This window comes from Adiantum capillus-veneris, chromosome 26 (assembly GCF_014529385.1).
Source record: "Adiantum capillus-veneris isolate H3 chromosome 26, ASM1452938v2, whole genome shotgun sequence".
NCBI classification, from domain to species: Eukaryota; Viridiplantae; Streptophyta; class Polypodiopsida; order Polypodiales; family Pteridaceae; genus Adiantum; species Adiantum capillus-veneris.
The window spans coordinates 89,565,669-89,584,430 of NC_140956.1; positions in this window are offsets into that span (position 1 = coordinate 89,565,669).

An 18,762-nucleotide genomic window follows, 5' to 3' on the forward strand; every position below is an offset into this window, starting at 1 on the left:
CCCTTATGTAAACTACTTAATACAGATAGAATTTCTTAGAATCTATCACCTAGTGGTATACAAAATCACTTTAAGGCAACTGGAGGCACTTGGAGTCCTTTGGAAGCACCTGAAACCACTTGCTTACGGTTGGAGTTGCTTACAAGTGGAGGCACTTGGAGTCGCTTGCTTACAATTTCAAGTTCTTGCTTAACACTTGGAATCACTTGCAAGCAAATTCTCAATACTTGCCAGCAAACACTTATAGGTGACTGCACTTGCAAGGTAATGTTGATTACTCGCTTAACACTCGATTAACAACACCTGCTTAGCACTTATAAACACGTTCTTAGGTTTTTGAGTTTGCGTTTATCACCTGGATGCACTTTAAAGGACATCTGACAATTGGCAACGTACAAAAGCACTTGTAGAAGCACTTAAAGGTAGTTGGAGAAACTTGGAGTCATTTAAAGTTACTAGCTTACAATTGTAGGCACTGGCACATGCTTATTATCTAGAAGCACTTCTTAGCACTGTGAAACACTTTGCAGCACCGCTAAACACCATGAAGCACCTAATGGTTTTTAGGAAATAAGGCATAGCTAAATAGATAATTGAGTAGATTACTTAATGGAGAGAGACAGATTTATATACACGAGATTATAGAGTAGAGAGAGAGAGAGAGTACACACGATATACGTGGTTCACCCAATGTGGGCTACGTCCACGAGAAAGCAGCCACTCAATGGCTTTAGTACTTCAAAACAAGAAGTAGTTTACAAAGGGATTATACCCTTAATGGAGCTCCCGCCTTGCTTCACTCTCACCACCTCACACTCACCTTGTTGCATCAACTTCACACTATGAAATGTGTGTAGAAATGGCCTCCTTTTATAGGTCAAAAGGGCTGCCCTCTCTTATGAGAGACAGCCATGTGCAGCGGCCACCGGCCAACCGACCGGTTGTTTTCCGACTAGTTTCCGACCGCCGTCCGGCCATAATATTCCGGCAAAAAAAAAGTCTCGGGGGCGGGCCTTTAAAGTTGCCCCTGATTCTTGTCCGTGAAAATTTTGGTTTCCGGTGAGTGATTTTCCTTCACGCACGATGGATTCTCCTCATAATGGGTGCCTTACAAATGTGCGCTTTTACCACAGAAAATTACAAGGGTCAATCAGGCTCCATACTTAACAATGGTACCCACTTCCAAGAACTTAAAGCAACCACTATGCTCTAATAGTATCTATTCTCTCCAATAGCATCTAGAGAAACTCAGGGGAAGAACTTCTGAATACTATGAAACACAAGGCAGCACTCCTAAAAAACATGAAACACTTAATGGTACCCACTCTCCAAGAACTTGGAGCAACCACTATGCTCCAATAGTACTATGCTCATTAAAGGAATTTGGAGACTATTTGTAGGGCCTTATAAGAAATTCAATTTCTCTCTCTATTACTTCGGTGGTAAAGCCAATGCACCTTACAATGGAGGGGTGAAGCGTTTGCATTCCTTGCTCTATCTGAAAGCTATCAAATTTTTCCTCACTCCCTCCCTTGTAGCATTCTCCCACATATGTGATGTGATCTGGAAAAAAAGAGAGGCCTTTGATGGTGTACAATGTGCACATACCAAAGGAGCCTGCTCCAATCCTTGTACCTTCTACCAAGGCCTCATGATGCATGCCGACAAGATGAGCGCACTTGGCATTCAAAGCCGTGCGCATGATTGTGCCGGTGCCGTTGGCATCTGATCGACCTCCCATAGCTGCTTGCACATCTTGGGCCATCTTCAATCTCTTGAGTAAGGTTGTTTGGTCCTACGCTTTCACACGCTTCATCTTTACCTTTTGTTCCTCCTACAATTTATCCCAGGTCTCTAATTTTGACATGTCATAGGCAAGAGGGATATCTTCCTTTAAGTCTCTACAACATACTTTTATATTGCCCAACACTTTCATAACCTTGTGGTGGGGGTTGAATTCTCGCACCCGTGCTAAAATCAGCAACTCGTATTGGCCTTCACCTCGTTGCATGCACTCTATGTTCTCCCATATAGCACTAGTGAGGTCTTTGATGAAGACATCGCTTTCACTAATCTGTTGTATGCGACCATCTGCACATGATGATATTGCCAAAATACATTCTTTTCGAATGGCATGCATAATACTTTCCTTTTGATTTGGGGTCATTTTTGTACTAGACAATAAAAAACAGCATATCAAATACAAATTCATGGTTGCACACTGCACTAACACTCTCACAGAATTTCAGGTAAACCGTCAACCATGACTTGAAGACTTTAAGAAATGTGCATGAAAATATTGATACAAATTGAAAACAATCTTCACTTTAAATTGCAATCTGTTACATGTGTAAAATGTAGAGCAAACAAGTGGTTTATTAGAACTTCATCCAGTTCAAACAATACATGTTGACAATCTAGAACATTGCAGCATATAGTAAAATTCAGCAAGATTGTATTTATCCAGGTTGATAATCATTTTGACTTTAAATGGTATGTTTTCTCGTATAAAATACAATAAATATGTCATTCCTAATAAAATTGTCCAGATCTAACTAAACATGTTAAAAATCTAAAACAGTTCAAAGCCTCTTGAAAGAAACATGCATCGTGATGTATATATTATCAATTTTATTTTAGCTCATCTTAAAAATTGGAAGTATATAAATTGGGCTAGGAAATTGCAAAGAACTTCTTGCTTCTTAAAAAGATAAAAATAAATATTGAACATGCAAATTGTGTTCACACACTTTTTTATATAGAATTAATGTAAATGTAGTATTTAAAATAGCGATGATGATTGATGCTCTTTAAAAAGATACAAAAGAATATTTAACATACAAATTGTGTGCAAATTATTATTTACAGAGAATCTATGTAAATGTAGCGAAAAAAATAGCCATGATGCTTGAGGTCCTTTAAAAAGATAAAAATGAATATTTAACATGCAAATTGTGTGCAAATACTTTTTTGCATATAATTTATGTAAATATAGCATTTAAAAATGGCGATGATTGAGGAATAAAGGATTCCTTTGAATATGATTATCTAGTATATAATTTCATAAGAACGTTAAAAAACAACAAAATCAAACAATTCAAACATTTGTATATGAAATACTCTTCACAGCTGCGTTACCGACCAAGTATTTCATATACTTAATACTTGAAAAATTAACTACACATGCACATACAAATTATATGACGTTCGTATGGTAGGGTTAACGACCTGAACGTCACATTTATGCAAAAACAAATGCTCTAGTAAACAATACTCAATTAGCCACGTTACCAACCGAGTGTTGTCTGAATCTAAGGAGAAATAATGGCTCGTATAGGAGCATCATATAGCCGCGTTATCGATCGATGCCCATATGTTTTTTGGGAATGGGGAAGGGAAGTTGACTTACCAAGGATACTAGATTCGCCTCGTTATCGATGTAGTACCCAGACAGTAAGCCAATGCTTACCACACAAGGACACCATCTTCCCCGCGTCACCGAGGTGATGCCCCCATGGTAAACATTATTCGTAGAATAAGTTACGCACACCCTCCCACTGTGTGATAACGTAAATTTTAACCTCTGTGCAATACGACAAAAGGCACACTACCACACAACGTATACACACACAACACTAAACCCGGGTGGTGTTGTCAGGTACTCCGCTATTGCCGCGCACTGCGATGCAGAGCACGCTCCCACACGACCCCCTCTCTCTCTCTCTCCTCTCGACGTACCTACAAAGGCGATCATCTCTCTCTCTCTCTCTGTGTGTGTGTGTGTGTGTGTGTGTGTGTGTGTGTGTGTGTGTGTGTGTGTGTGTGTGTGTGTGTGTGTGTGTGTGAAGATAACTCAAAGCATAACACCCAGCGGGCCTGATTGGGGCCCTATAGATATAATTCTGCGGGCCCATCGGGCTTTTTAGTTACCCCGGCGGGCTCGCAGAGAAAATATAAAACCCCGGCGGGATTTTAGTGGGTTTCCAAGTCGCCCTTAATCGGATTGTTTGTGATCATGTTAAGTGTAATCATGTATATGTGTCAATAAGACCTTGTGATCACACAAAATTTTTGGTATTTACATAAATATCAAATCCCTGATAGCCAAGCAAGCATTGTTGAAATTGTCACCCATTTTTTCCCTCAACATGTCCACTATTTGGTTTGTGCTATTAAAGTTCCTAAGTGAGGGAAGAGCAAGTTCTCATATTTCTCCACAAAAGTTCTCCTTACATATTCACTTTCTTGTTGAAGATGACAAATGGCCACATATAAAACCAGCTCCTACCAATAATCTCCATAAAGTAAGTTAATGAAAATGAGCAAAGAGACACCCTAAAGGATTAAAAGAGATAATCCTAAGAAGTTCTTGACAAGGAGATAGAAAGAAAAGGGAAAGATAGAGGTATTATTATCATAAGAGATGAGAATATATATATGAGCAAGCTAGTGAATAATGAATTAACCTAGAAGTTAAAGGTGTAATTTGCAGTTGAAGATTTACCATCTTTCTTTGTTGTTTTGTGTTGAGAAAAACTCTTACTCTCATTACACTCTCCCTCTCCTCTCTCCTAACCCTCAAGATTTCCACAGCTTGAATCTCCCTTGTCTCATTTCATTCCCTCATTCCAAGTAGCACAATTGGTGGTCTTCAAGTGAATGTGAAGAGGGAGAGAGCCGAGTACGTCGACAGGCTTCTTGAACAATCTCCCAAAGCGAGGAGGCGACTCTACCATGCATAAGCCAAGGTACTGTTTTCTTGTCATCTTCATACTATTCCACATCAAATATTTTGAATTACTTTTCATTTTAAGTTAACCCATGCTTAAGCTCTCATGTTTCCATAAGCAATCTTTTCTCTTACTAAGAAGATCGAGTTATAATGTTACTAACCACTAGCTACGATGTTATTTCAAGATCCATTATTTTAAGTTCTTTAGAGTACCAAGTTAATATGGCCTAGAGAGAGTAGAAAGCACTCTCTTTATCCGTAGGTGCCTGGAGATCATACTTATCTAAATAGTACGCATCATAAATGGTGTCTAATATCTATACTTACCCCTTAAACCCCCACAAAAAAAAAGTTATCAACTTTGAAGTTATTCGTATTCCCTTACGTAAACTACTTAATAGAGATAGAATTTCTTAGAATCTATCACCTAGTGGTATACAAAATCACTTTAAGGCAACTGGAGGCACTTGGAGTCCTTTGGAAGCACTTGAAACCACTTGCTTACGGTTGGAGTTGCTTACAAGTGGAGGCACTTGGAGTCGCTTGCTTACAATTTCAAGTTCTTGCTTAACACTTGGAATCACTTGCAAGCAAATTCTCAATACTTGCCAGCAAACACTTATAGGTGATTGCACTTGCAAGGTAATGCTGATAACTTGCTTAACACTCGATTATCAACACCTGCTTAGCACTTACAAACACGTTCTTAGGTTTTTGAGTTTGCATTTATCACATGGATGCACTTTAAAGGACATTTGACAATTGGCAACGTACAAAAGCACTTGTAGAAGCACTTTAAGGCAGTTGGAGAAACTTGGAGTCATTTAAAGTTACTAGCTTACAATTGTAGGCATTGGCACATGCTTATTATTGGGAAGCACTTCTTAGCACTGTGAAACACTTTGGAGCACCTCTAAACACCATGAAGCACCTAATGGTACCCACTTCCAAGAACTTAAAGCAACCACTATGCTCTAATAGTATCTATTCTCTCCAATAGCATCTAGAGAAACTCAGGGGAAGAACTTCTGAACACTATGAAACACAAGGCAGCACTCCTTAAAAACATGAAACACTTAATGGTACCCACTCTCCAAGAACTTGGAGCAACCACTATGCTCCAATAGTACTATGCTCATTAGGAGAATTTGGAGACTGTTTTTAGGGCCTTACAAGAAATTTTATTTCTCTCTCTATAAAATTTTCTTTAAATGCACTTGCACTTATTGAGTACATCCAAAAAGGCAATTAGAAACTTTGAAAAGTGAATCTAATGGTGATACTTGAAAATGATCTTTTTTCCATTAAATGCGAGTGTATTTTTCACGAGGTAGGCACCGCTCATTCAATATGGATTTCACCATCATTAAAATGAAAAAAAGAAATCACAAAACTCTTAACTAGTGTTAGAATTTGAAGTTTTTGACACCACCAATGTGCATTTTGGACATCGCCAATGTGTCCAAAATGTCCAAAAACTTAAAAAACAAATATCTACTTGCCCTATTTTAACACCTAAAAATGGAAAAAGGCCAAAAACCCCTAAAAAGGGGTTTTTGCCAAATAAAACGCGAGGGAACAGCATCTACGGCCATGAGGAAAAAATTGTCTCACGGCGCACGGAGACCATTCCAAAAAAAATTTGGAATGGCCTTTGTGCACCATGTGACAACTAAGTTTTTTGGCCTTTTCTCTCTCTTTGAGAGTCAGAACAAAGCAAGTAGATTTTATTTTTTTTTAAGTTTTTGGGCATTTTGGACACATTGATGGTGTCAAAAACTTTAAATTCTAACACTAATTAAGAGTTTTTTATTTTTATTTTTCATTTCAATGATGACGAAAGCCATATTGAATGAGCGGCACCTACCTCATGAAAAAGACACTCACATTTAATGAAAAGGTGAATGTTTCTAAGGACCATTGGATCATTGAATGAGTGAGTGCACCTTTTTATATTTTTGTTGATATCAACCTATTTTTCTTCGTAAGGTTGACCCTTATCTCATTGGAGGAGCTCTTTTTTCTCTCTCTTCTAAAAGACGCTCTAAAAGACCTTCGAGATTTCCTAATGCTCCAAGCATTTGGAGCAATTGCTAGGAAGCACTTCTTAACTCTATGTAACCCTTGGTAGCATTGCTAAGCACCATGAAGCACCTAATAGTACCCATGTCTAAGCTCTTTTAAGCAATGTGAAGCTAGTGCAAGCTATTGAAGGGTGTTGGAAGCACTTGCAAGCACTTTGAGGCACTTGCATGAAAATTGGATTTCTTATAATGACTCTCAAGGGCCTGAAATCTACATTTCAAGAGATTTAGTGAAGCAATTTGACAAGTTTGAGGTGATATACTCGAGGCATATTCACTAGACGCACTGGGCACAATAGTATGTGCACCCTCTTGTCTATCCTCTTTCAAACAACATCTTTCTTGTTTAGGGAGATGCATGTTTCCACCACACCCAAAACTGAAACACAATTTCTTTGATTTCACCTTTTATGCTACTCTTTCCATCCACCAGATGGTAACAAAAAGCATCTAAGAGACTTGGGGGGTTACTATATGTAAACCCTTTATATTGCATGTGTTCAAAGGGCCTATTTTAAAACTCCCTAATCTGTAGATTTTTCACGAATGTAATGGACCCCTTTCCTACTCAATCTCTGTAAACCTCCTTTTTTGGGTACCCTTTTGTATGTTAAATAGGAGGAAAATACAAGGTTTATAAACCCCTTATGTTGAGCTCATGTGCCATCTTCACATCATGTTTATAGGTGACCCGTAAACTAAGGAAAGTGACCCTTATTTTGCATCATGATGCAACCAAAAAATGGCAACAATGTAATTCCTTTGGTGGATTTCTAAAGCCTTGGAAAATTTTCTACTACTCATTTTATTTTCATCAACACAAGCGCCCTTGAGGCATGGTATGATAGTAGACCGCTTCAAAAATAACTCATTGTTTGAATGGGGTGTTTTCACGTTAGATAAATCATGAAAAATATTTGAGAAAATGACACTCTCATCTTTCTTTGACATATGCTGCAATATTGAGAACGTTGGATGATGGAGGAATTGCTAAAGAAACATCATTTGAAGCCCTTCCAAAAAACTCGTGAGTTTGTTACCTTAGCACTTAGACACTACCTTGAAATTTTTCTTTGCCTTTCCGTTATCGATGTTGACAAGGGCAAGCCCCAACAACCTCTACGATAGGACCGTGCATGCCAAACTCGTCACGGGAAGTAAACAGGGGGGGCACCAACTAACTTTGAGCGGTTAGGACACGGACAGTAGTGATTAAAATAATACAAATAATGCACACCGTAGAGAGAGAGATAGAGAGAGAGAGACGTAGACGTAGATGATGAAAACCCCTCGGGATGTGAGGGAAATCTTGATTCAAAGTGGTATTTACAAAAAACTCAGTTTCGACGGGATGGAGACCCTGGTGACACACACACACACACACACACACACACACACACACACACACACAGAGGGACTATAGTGCGTTCTCTAGGGAAAATCCTATATACGCGGAGATTCTACTCTTGTGTGTGGCAACCCTTGGAGTCAGGGTGTATGCATGGCTTCCTTCTTAAGTGCTGACTCCCCAAGTGTTGCCCCTGATGGTGACCTCTCAGTGTTCTTTTATAGATGGAGGCTGCATTAGTTTAGGATAATTTGATTAGGTTAGGGCCCTAATGAGGAGAGACAAAGCAAGGAACTAGGTCCCAGATGGTTGACCCTTGCTTTGTCTTAGGAGAACTTTAAAACGGTATCTCCTAGGTGGTCCTTTGTGACCATCACCTAGAGAGAGGTGGCAATATACAATTGGTTTTTTATACAAGGTTTTGGCTTGAAAACAAAAAAAAATAAAATTACCCTACCGATGTTTACTGCGGAGATGCGTCATGGACGAGATGCCGATGAATGGTGGTCTTTGCTAGTGCGTCAGTGTAGCGCATTCGTCACTTTTGGGGCCGGACGCCTTCGGCGTCATTTCTTGATTGATGGTCTCCATCGCGTGATTTTGTCATTCTTCTTTCGTTGTTTTGGTTGTCGATGTCGAGTTTCTCCCGATTTTCTTCTTGTGGGTGCGTATGGCATGCATGTACTTGTGTGAATGGGTGTGTGCGCTCATGCGTGCAATGTACTTGTGTATGTATGTGCATGTGCTCATGAGTGTGTATGCATGTGTGTAAGTGTTTGTGTACGGAAAGAGAGCGAGAGAGATATTTTAACTGAAAGAGAGAGAGGGTGAGAGATGGGTGAGAGAGAGTCTGAGGGAGTGTATGTGGGTGTGTATATGGGGTTGTGTGTGTGTGTGTGTAAGTGTGTGAGTGTGTCGGAAAGTGTGTGTTTGTGGGAACAAGAGAGAGAGAGAGAGAGAGAGAGAGAGTTCTTTTACATGGCCTGTCAATATTGGAACGAGGAAGTGAGAGAGGGAGGCTAAACAAGTGAGAGAGAGAGAGAGAGAGATAGTGAGCAAGAGATGGGGAGAGAGTGTGTGTATGTGAGTGTGTGTATATGGTTTTGTGTGTATGTGTGTAAATAATGAGAGAGAGAGAGAGACAGAGACTAAACGAGGGGGGGGGGGGGGGGGAGAGAGAGAGAGGCTGAGAGAGAGAGAGTGTGTGTGTGTGGGTGGGGAAACGAGAGAGAGAGAGAGAGAGAGAGAGAGAGAGAGAGAGAGAGAGAGAGAGAGAGAGATAATTTTTTTTATTTTATTTTTTTCTGCGCCTGGCTGCCGACACAGAGACGGAGAGAGAGAGAGAGAGAGAGAGAGAGAGAGAGAGAGAGAGAGAGAGAGAGAGAGAGAGAGAGGGAGTCAATGAGGGGAATGAGAGGTTGAGAGAGCAGGTGAGGGAGAGACTGAGGGAGTGTGTGGGCATGGGTGGGAAACGAGAGAGAGAGAGAGAGAGAGAGAGAGAGAGAGAGAGAGAGAGAGAGAGAGAGAGAGAGAGAGAGACAGAGAGAGAGAGAGAGAGCGGGAGTCAATGAGGGGAATGAGAGGTTGTGAGAGCAGGTGAGGGAGAGACTGAGGGAGTGTGTGGGCATGGGTAGGAAACGAGAGAGAGAGAGAGAGAGAGAGAGAGAGAGAGAGAGAGAGAGAGAGAGAGAGAGAGAGAGAGAGAGAGAGAGAGAGAGAGAGAGATGGTGAGAGTGAGAGATAGAGGGGGAGTGTGAGTGGGTGTGTGTGGGTGGGGAAACAAGAGAGAGAGAGAGAGAGAGAGAGAGAGAGAGAGAGAGAGAGACTTTTATGCGCCCTGCATGGGCTGGTGACGAACAAGGGAGAGAGAGAGGGTTTTGGCTTGCAGTGAGAGAGAGAGAGAGAGAGAGAGAGAGAGAGAGAGAGAGAGAGAGAGAGAGAGAGAGAGAGAGAGAGAGAGAGAGAGAAGGTGGATAATGGAGGAGAGGGGGAAGGGTGGTGCCAACGGGGGGGGGAGGCCCATTGCACGGGCAAGCAAGGGAGGGGAGGTGGGTTGGTGGCAGCAACAACAGGCAAAACAAGCGTTTTTTTTTTCTCTTGCATTATAAGCTCCCCAAATGGGGTTTGTTCCCGCGGCCGCGGCTTGTCTAGTCGGGCATCATTAGCCGTCCCCTTTTGGCTAGAGGCATTCATGTCTCTAGCTCTACTCCTGATTCCCTAGCAACGGAGTTGGAGGGCTCTTCCTCCTTTGGAATATCTAGTATGAGCTCTGGATCAAACCTTAAGATGTACCTTTTTAGCCTGCATCCATTGACTCTGGTCTTGTGAATTCAACCATCTACTTCCATCAACTGGTAGTTTCCATTGGCGTATCGCTTTTTGACAATGAATGGCCCTTCCCATCTAGGCTAAACTTCTTATCTTTCCTTGATTGAATGTGAGTCAGCATCCTTTTGCTTGCGTTGCATAGTGGTTGATCGCATCTTCCCTGTCTAACCAAAGCCTTTCTAGATCCAAGATGTGGTTGCGGAGATGGGCAATTGGGCACTGTAACTAGCTAGCCATGACTCAGAAGAAGCTGGCTATCTGTACCTCAATGGGTAGAATGACCTCTTTTCCATATACTAGATGAAAAGGGGTGAAACCTAGTGATGTTCAAAATGTTGTGCGGTAGGCCCAAAGAGCGGCCATGAGATGCTTATCCCAATCACTTGTGTGGTTATTCACCTACTTTGTGATGATCTTACAGATCATGCCGTTTACTTTTTCCACTAGACCATTGCACTCTAGGTAGTATGGAGTGGAGTGTCAGCATGTGATGCCTAACGTTTTCATCAGTTCTCCCACCAAGTCGCCTCTAAAACCTGGCCCTCTATCAAATATTATCCCCAGAGGTGTGCCAAAATGGAAACAAATGTGCTCAAATATGAACTTTGCCACCTCTTGGGCTCTAATGCATGTGGTGGATGCTGCTCCCCCCCTTGGGTCATGTAGTCTATACCAACTAGAATGTATAATTTACCTAATTGGGCCCTTGGTAAAGGATCAATTGCATCTATTCCCAACTTCTCAAATGGGCCATATGAGATGATAAGAGTTTGTGGCTCATAAGTTAGTGTTCAATCACTGGATACTTGACAAGCTCTGCATGTTTTACACCAATGATGCACATCCCTGTTCAGACAAGGCCAAGAGAATCCTGTCTATAGAATCTTCATGCTAGTAGTATCTAGGACAAAGTGGCTTTTGCAAACACCATCATGGCAACTTGAGATTACCTCCATGATTTCACTGGAGATTGGCACTTGCCTGAGAATTTGTTCTTTGCCCTTGCAATGCAAGGTGATGTTTATAAGGTGACAACTTGTTGCCTTTTAGACAAGCCATTTTTTATGGCCCTTGGTATACCCTTCAGGACATTCTCCTGTATCTAAGAAGCTGATGATATCAGGCATAGCATCGCTACCCTGAAAGAGGGGAAGCTTTAGTTTGATTGCTCATATGGAAACATCTTGTATTCTTTCCTTGGCTAGAGCATCTGCTTCTTGATTTTCTGCCCTAGGGACATGAAATAACTGCACTGCTTCAAACTTTCTAAAAGATCCTTAACTTGGTGCAATTGGCCGAGCAAAACCTAACTTTTACAAATCCAAGTGCCATTTAATTGCTTTATTAAGAGCATGGCATCGCCAAACACATTTAGGCGTTGAACCCCTTGCAAAACACATTGTTCTAAACCAAAAATTAGGGCCGTGTAGTACTCTGCTTTTTTGTTGGAGTGGGAGTGTAGTAACTACCCAATAGAGAATACCTTTTCCTTTTGCTCAGTGAAAATGATGATGCCAGTTGATCTACTACTGTTCTTTTGTATGCTCCATCAAAGAAAAGAGAGTGAGCTCTTTCTAGCTTTGGAATTTCGACCATTGGTGTCACTCCTTTACTCTGTGTTGACCTTTAGCTTCTTCTCATAGTGATGATGAGTAAGAATACCTGCTAGACTAGTCCTGGTGGAGTTCTCCACTTGCATAGTGTAATCAAACTCTTGTAATCTAACAAGCCACTTAGAGATTCTAGATGAGACATCCATGTGTTGCATCACGTACCGAAAGACCTCTTCCATTGTTAGAATTACAAAGGGTCTAGGCAATAGATAAGAGCGGAACTTTATAGTAGCAAACATCAATGCAAGAACCATGTGCTCTACCGTGGTGAATCCTTTTTTTATGGGGTCATGACACCACTAGAGAAGTAGACAGGATGCATGAAAGAGGTTTGGGGGTCCTTCTGCATTAGTACGGCTCCAAGTGTATCACTTCCTACACTGGGGTTAACATAAAATGGCTCGTCCCATCTAGGGGGTGCAATGGTGGGAAGTGTAGCCAGGATCTATTTCACTTTGCTAAACTATTGCTCATTTTCTTCACTCCATGGGAAGACATCTCTATGGGTGACTTTTTGTAAAGGGAGAACCACCTGAGAGAGCAAGTGAATGAACCTACTCATGTGCCTTACCTTCTGAAGGAAAGATACCAATTGCTTAGCTGTGGTGGGTGATGACAAAGATACTAAAGCTTGAACCTTGCCTGGGTCAGCCTTAATTCCTTTTGTTGAAATTACATGGCCGAGAAGATTGACCTTGCTTTCACCAATGTGACACTTATCTATGTTAAGTTGGCCCCCAAGGTTTGCAGCCTAGACAAGCCATCATAGACCTTGCTCAAATGGAGGGAGCAAGAACTATAGATGCAAAAAATATCTATGAAAACTCGTATTGAATTAACAAAATATGGTTGGAAGACAAAATTTACATAACATTGGAATGTGGCCAAAGCGTTGGTGAGGCCAAAAGGAATCACCCTGTAAGAAAAACATCCCCATGGTGTTATGAAAGTTATATTTTTTTGGTCTTCTTCTGCAATGCTAATCTAGAAGTAGCCTGAGTAGACATCACATACTGTGTAGCGCTCATGACCTGCTACCCCTTTGAGAATCTCGTCTTGGAATGGGAGGGAAAAATGATCCCTCTTTGTTGCTGCATTGAGAGGTTTTTAGTCTACACAAACCCTCCACTTAACGTTCTTCTTTGGTGTGACTGCCACTAGAGAGACCCACTCTGAGTCTTTGGCGGGGTAAATGAAACCTACATGTAGCAAATTCTTACCTCTTTGATCAATGCCTCTTGTTGAATTACCCCAATCCTTCTAAGCTTTTGCACTACAGGCTTGCTTCATTCCTTGAGTCTTATGTGGTGTCACACCACTGTGATGCCTGTGATCTTGTCTTAACCATCAATGAATAGTGTGGTGAATTTACCTAGCATAGAGATGTATTCTTCTCTCTCTTCACTAGCTAACTCACTGGAGAGCATCCGATGTAACTTACGTGTATCCACCAAGGGTTGCGTACCTGATGGTCCCTCTTGGTTCTCTGGTGGTGTTTCAAATTGTGTCAATCTCTTTGGGTCTCCAAGGATGACTCTCATCACTTCAATGCTATTGTCGCTCTCTTTAGTGGTTGTCATCTCTTCTCCCGAGGTGGCCAAAGAGTCACTAGTGAACTCATCTTCCGATGCCTCCAAGATCATGTTGCATTGCTTCCCAGTCTTCATGTCATAGAATATGGGCTTCCCTTTAGCATCCTTCATTTGGATCATTCCTGTACTCCAGTCTTGTTTAGCTTCCATAGCCATGAGCCATGGTCTTCCAAGAATGATAGGGTAGCCCTCCCCTTTGTGTGGCATGACAAAAATGTCTACCTCCACTTCTCTGTTGAATGCCTTCACTTTGACTGCATATTCACAATGCCTATGCACTTCTCTTTGACCTTATCTGCCATTTTAGCTCGGTAGGTGACGGCCTACTTACCTCTACGCCTAGATGGTGCATCATTTTCTCACTCATGATGCATATTTGTGTGCCACCATCTATGTAGACATTTGAGATACATTGCCCCTTGATGTGGCCATCCATGGCATGTAGGATGTCGTCAAGGTTCCTCCTAGAGATAGCCCCAGCTATCCTTCGTCTTGACTTTCTTGTACTTACCATCTTCATCCATTGTCTCCTCATCCTTGATGCAAGATGGAGTAATTGGGGCCAGGTTATCTTGGGACCCTGCATTAATACATCTTGAATTAGGTCATATGGTTTAGCATACTCACCCAATGAAAAATCCACGACTTCGATCTTCCGACGAGCCTTGAACGCATGCTTGCTAGATTCTCCTTTTCCTTTAATCTTCTCCTCCCTTTGAGAGGCCTCTTTGTGCCTGGCACGCTTCACTCCCATGGCGTCCACTTATTCTACTTGTCCTTTTCATTTGTCCTTCTCTTTGACATGCTCTTCTACCTTTGCCTTCCCTTTAGCTTCAAGGTTGATGACACTTAGTGCTTGGTTTCTAGCAGGTGGTGGAGTTAGCAGTGGAGTGAGAGGTTGTTGTGGTGGTGGTGGTTGTATGGGTGGTCAAAGGATTTGTACTAGTGGAATCAGCTCTGGTTGCCTAGTTGGTGGTGGTCTCACCCTTGGTGGAGAGATCTAATTCTGCCTTCCTCCTCTATTGAAGATATGTCTTCTTGGATGAGAAAAGTAGTACATGACATGGCCATCCTCTTCACAGTTGTAACAATGGTAGTCTTAATCCTGTCTTTGCTTCCCTCTTCCTTGCGCTGGATTTTGGGCAGGTGCATGCACTTGTTGCACCAGATGTATTGAAAGATTCTCTAGCTGGTTGGTGATTCAATTGAGCAGGTCTAGTTTATCTTCAGTCGGTTCCTGTGGTTGATTCCTCTGGACGGCTGCTGCAGGTGCGACTAGGTGTGGTTGGCAAGCCCTACCCCGTTCCTCTTCCTCGGTAGTTCTGGCTTATAGACGTAACTTCTTATCTTTAAGGTGGACTACTTCAACTGCTACCTCATATGTGGCAGGGAACCTTTCCGTCACCTTCTCTTTAAGAATTGGCCATAAACCAACCACAAACCGGTCTTTCTTTAGGAAATTGGGTTCCCCTTCACCCTCCCTCAATGATGCAACCCATCGTCCCCATAGATCCACAAACTTTGATTCGTATGCTGCATACTCAACCATACTTCCTTGCTTCAACTCCATTAGCAATTGCCATAGCTTCTCAGATGTGGTGCCTTCTCCAAAACGCCTTAGGAATGCTGCTCTTAGCAGATCCCACCTCTCCTTGGTGGTTGGCACCAAGGCATTGTACCATGATCTTGCTTCCACTTTCATTAACAGCGGAAAAATACGCAGACGCGAAGCATCGCCATCCCTTCCATAGACGACACATGCTATTTCAAGATTATCCAAGAGATTTGAAGCATCTTCCCCCACCTTACCCATGAAGGTTGGGAAAGAAACATTTTCCATTGCAAAAAAATCAAGATTTATTTCAAAAAAAAAAATCTTAAACACCAATGACTTAGCGGCTTATAGCAGCTTTCTTACAAGGCTGGGTGGATAGATTTGAGTAGGAACTAAGAAGAGCGCAAGGCTAGAATTGAATAAAGATGCTTACATCAAAAGAGTGATAGTAATCAAGAAGGGGCAAGATGATGGGACGTGGGGATCTAAGGATTTCATCAAGCATCTCTGCTCCGAATAGGAAAACAATCTTTTGCTCGTAGAATATCTTCCTATCAATGTACACGTTTACATGCATGTGTTGCAAGCAACAGAAAGGAAAGACTTCTAGCCTATTGTTCTTATCCATGGTGGGTGTAGGGAAAGGCTCTTACCACTAGAGTTGCATACCTTAAGTGTTGACAAGGTGACACCTTCACCACATGCCTCTACCTCTTGTTGAAGTCCACATAATTCTCCACATTGGGTTCAAAACAGACTAGGCGATAAGAGTCTACCTCAGTCGGCTTTCCATTTTGCATGCGGCAATGATGCTTGGGTGGTTGTACTTCACTTGAACTCTCTAGGCCTAGAGAGAGCGTAGGCCTAGAGAGAGTGTAGGCCTACGCTCTCTCTAGGCCTAGAGAAAGCGTAGGCCCACTTGCTTCCACCAAATGCTTTAAGCTTTTTGGCTTGGACTTAGTGGTTGATGTACTTGACAACTCTTCTCTGATCGTTGGAGAGAAAACACTTGGTGCTACACAAAATCTGACTGATGTGACAGTGCTGACACGATTCTCAAAACCAAAACTCACCGATCTTTCTTCACCTCCTCTAACAGCACTCATTGATAGAATGCTTTGGTTGACAACAAAAGATGACATTTCAAAGCCCTCCCTCTTGATGCGTTTGATTTTTTATTAGCACAAGCAATGCAAGATGGAGAGCTTACCTCTTGGATATCGACGACGCTACAACCTGGCAGTAGCACTTGGATGAACGACTTGAGTGCCTCTTCAATTTCTTCCTCCTCTGTTCTCCAATTGGAGAACTTTCGCAACCACTCGTCCATGGTGGACGATGTGCATCGTTTTCAGCATTGTAAACTGAAGGTTTTCGAGAATCCCTCCTCATTGGGGGCACCAAATGACAAGCGCAAGTGCAAAACGGACCCTGATGGGCTCTATGCCAAGACCGTGCATGCCAAACTCATCACGCGAAGTAAACAGGGGGGGCACCACCTAACTTTGAGCGGCTAGGATGCAGACAGTAGTGATTAAAATAATACTAATACTGCACTCCGTAGAGAGAAAGAGAGAGAGAGAGAAACATAGACGTAGATGATGAAAACCCCTCAAGATGTGAGGGAAATCTTGATTCAAAGTGGTATTTACAGAAAACTCAGTTGCGGCAACATGGAGACCATGGTGAGAGAGAGAGAGAGAGAGAGAGACTATAGTGCGTTCTCTAGGGAAAATCCTATATACACGGAGATTCTACTGTTGTGTGTGGCGACCCTTGGAGTCAGGGTGTGTGCATGGCTTCCTTCTCAAGTGCTGACTCCACAAGTGGTGCCCTTGATAGTGACCTCTCAGTGTTCTTTTGTAGGTGCAAGCTGCATTAGTTTAGGATAATCTGATTAGGTTAGGTCCCTAATCAAGAGAGACAAAGCAATTAACCGAGTCCCAGATGGTTGACCCTTGCTTTGTCTTAGGAGAACTTTAAAATGATATCTCCTAGGTGGGCCTTTATGACCATCATCTAGAGAGAGGTGGCAATATACAATAGGTTTTTTATACAAGTTTTTGACTTGAAAAAAAAAAGATTACCCTATGGATGTTTACTGCGGAGATGTCGGTGAATAGCATGCTTTGCTAGTGCGTTGGTGTAGCACGTTCGTCACTTTTGGGGGGCCGGGGCATGCCTTCAACGTCATTTTGTCGTTCTTCTTTCGTTGTTTTGGTTGTCGATGTTGAGTTTCTCCCGATTTTCTTCTTGTGTGTGCGTACGGCATGCATGTACTTGTGTGAATGGGTGTGTGCGCTCATGCGTGCAATGTACTTGTATATCTATGTGCATGTGCTCGTGAGTGTTGGGTGTCGATGTTGAGTTTCTCCTGGTTTTCTTCTTGTGTGTGCGTATGGCATGCATGTACTTGTGTAAATGGGTGTGTGCGCTCATGCGTGCAATGTACTTGTATATCTATGTGCATGTGCTCGTGAGTGTGTATGCGTGTGTGTAAGTGTTTGTGTATGGAAAGAGATCAAGAGAGATATTTTAACTGAAAGCGAGAGAGGGATGGAGAGAGATTAAGAGATGGGTGAGAGAGAGGTTGAGGGAGTGTGTGTGGCTGTGTAGATGGGGTTGGGTGTGTGTGTGTAAGTGTGTGAGTGTGTCGGCAAGTGTGTGTGTGTGGGAACGAGAGAGAGAGAGAGAGAGATTTTACATGGCCTGTCGTTACAGGAACAAGGAAGAGAGAGAGGAAGGTTGAACGAGGGGGGGGGGGGGGGAGAGAGAGAGAGAGAGAGAGAGAGAGAGAGAGAGAGAGAGAGAGAGAGAGACAGAGAGAAGATCAAGAAAGATATTTTAACTGAAAGTGAGAGAGGGATGGAGAGAGATTAAGAGATGGCTGAGAGAGAGGTTGAGGGAGTGTGTGTGTAGATGGGGTTGGGTGTGTGTGTGTAAGTGTGTGAGTGTGTCGGCAAGTGTGTGTGTGTGGGAATAAGAGAGAGAGAGAGAGAGAGAGAGAGAGAGAGAGAGAGAGAGAGAGAGAGAGAGAGAGAGAGAGAGAGATTTTACATGGCCTGTCGATACAGGAACAAGGAAGAGAGAGAGGAAGGTTGAACGAGGGGGGGGGGAGGGAGAGAGAGAGAGAGAGAGAGAGAGAGAGAGATGGGGAGTGAGTGAGAGAGTGTGTGTATATGAGTGTGTGTGTGTGTGTGTGGTTTTTTGTGTGTGTGTGTAAATAACGAGAGAGAGAGAGAGAGAGAGAGAGAGAGAGAGAGAGAGAGACACTTATGATGCTGTCGAGGAAGAGATAAAGAGAGAGAGAGAGAGAGAGAGAGAGAGAGAGAGAGAGAGAGAGAGAGAGAGAGAGAGAGAGAGCGGGAGTCAACGAGGGGAATGAGAGGTTGAGAGAGCGGGTGAGGGAGAGGGTGAGGGAGAGACTGAGGGAGCGTGTGGGCATGGGTGGGGAATGAGAGAGAGAGAGAGCCTATTGCTTCATGGTGCCAACCCCCCCCGAGTTGACGA